Genomic DNA, 2,078 nt, shown 5'->3' on the forward strand with positions numbered 1-2,078 from the left:
AAATGGTTAATCGGAAGACTCAGTGGGATAAAAATATCAATTCACTTTAAATGATTTACTGATTCAGTTCAATCCCAGTTAAAAATTTCTCTTGAGTTTTTAACACATTTTTACAGGTTGATTTTAAACTTTGTGGACATTTCAAAATCCAAGAATATTCCAAACAATCTAAAAATAAGATGAGAGTTCTTATTCTACCAAATAGTAAGGCAGATTATAAAGCATAAAGATAATTAAGATAATACATTACTACAGAAGTTGAGGCCACCGCCGCTGCCGCTGCGCCTCTAAGTCAGCAAAGTCCGCCGCCTGCTCGTCGGCCCTGCGCTGCCCTGTCCTGAGGAGCTGCCGACCCTTAGGAAAATAGGAAAAGGAAGCCTTCAGCCTCATTCCGGTGCAGGTGGGAAATTTCTAACAAATTTCTAATATCTGCCGGGAAACCCTCCACTGGGGAGCCCTGGATTCTGGAGGCTGGAAGAACAGAAAAGAGATTGATCGTATCCTGTGCTGAAGATGTTTCCAGAACAACAGAAAGAGGAATTTGTGTCTGGGTCCGAGATCCTAGTATTCAGAAGGAGGACTTTTGGCATTCTTATATCGACTATGAGATATGTATTCATACTAATAGCATGTGTTTTACAATGAAAACATCCTGTGTACGAAGAAGATATAGAGAATTTGTGTGGCTGAGTCAGAGACTCCAGAGTAATGCACTGCTGGTGCAACTGCCAGAACTTCCATCTAAAAACCTGTTTTTCAATATGAGCAATCGCCAGCATGTTGATCAGCTTCGTCAGGGTTTGGAAGATTTCCTCAGAAAAGTCCTACAGAAGGCACTTTCGCTTTCAGATAGCAGCCTCCACCTCTTCCTGCAGAGCCATCTGAACTCCGAGGACACTGAGGCATGTGTTTCCGGGCAGACCAAATACTCAGTGGAAGAAGCCATTCACAAGTTTGCCTTAATGAACAGACGTTTCTCTGAAGAAGATGAAGAAGGAAAGAAAGAAAACGATGTAGATTATGATTCGAAAAGTTCATCCCCTGGGCTTGGACACAGTAGTGATGACAGCAGTTGCCATGGAAGTAAAATAAGTACAGCTCCTCAGGAATCTTGAAAAATAATTCTAATGTTACTATATTAGGAATACAAATTGTGTCCAGTCATAGAGAAGAAAGCTTGCTAATAATATATTCTTACCTAAAGCTCACTGTCATGATATTATGTATTTAAATTGTTAACGACGGTGGCTTGTTTATGAGTGGTACGTATTTTTATGTTGTCTAAATTTACCCAAGCTTCTGTATAAGGCTAAAAGTCTGTGAATGCCATGCTTTCCTTTATCACCAATTATTTATTGATAAATAAGATCCTGCCTTCCAAAGAAATGATTTATATCTTTAAAAAAAACTAGCTGGTTTTATTGAGTTTTAAAAAATAGTATACAGGTAGCATTTAAAATCCAGCTAGAGCATTCTTTCTGTATCAAGGGGGCAGTTACTAAACACGGCGTGTGTGATGTTAGCCACCGAGAGGAACAGCATGGACCAGACTGCGTCATACATGTGGTGGATATTTTGTACTTATCTTTCCCGCACTGGCAAAACACTTTGCTTTTGAGTGTTCGACTGAGATATTTAACAATAATTAATCTTTCCAGTATTCTATTTTACACTTCAATGGAAAATGAATCTTATGAATAGAGATGTATTAAGATAATGTTTACATCTTAGAAAATTAACAGAAATAGTGTTAGTCATTTTACTTATATTTGCAGTACGTACATTCAGAAATACATTTTCATTGTCTAAAATCAGCTTAAACAAATTGTTTCTAGAAACAAATCATTTGTTTTCATTATTACTGTGTCATTAGAATTACAGGTTAATGATTTATTTTCTGACCAAATATGTAATTTTTTATCACTACATAATTTTCAGTATCAGTGATGGCTTCTTACTACTAAAGTCAGAAGAAGGGTCTTATAAAATTTACTAAATTTAATTTTACCAATAAATATTACTATAATTTTGAAAAGGATGTCAACTTGCCAATTTCAGAGTTCATTATTCATTTTTTA

General features: G+C 36.3%; 1 pseudogene; it reads left to right on the forward strand.

The window, feature by feature from the left end:
• Nucleotides 1-255: 255 nt before the first annotated feature.
• LOC101707352 (sorting nexin-10 pseudogene) lies at nucleotides 256-1,587 on the forward strand (annotated as a pseudogene).
• The last annotated feature ends 491 nt before the right edge of the window (nucleotides 1,588-2,078 follow it).

Source organism: Heterocephalus glaber, unplaced genomic scaffold (genome assembly GCF_053883595.1).
Source record: "Heterocephalus glaber isolate CG9 unplaced genomic scaffold, H.glaber_assembly_v1.0 deba00001479, whole genome shotgun sequence".
Classification (NCBI taxonomy): domain Eukaryota; kingdom Metazoa; phylum Chordata; class Mammalia; order Rodentia; family Bathyergidae; genus Heterocephalus; species Heterocephalus glaber.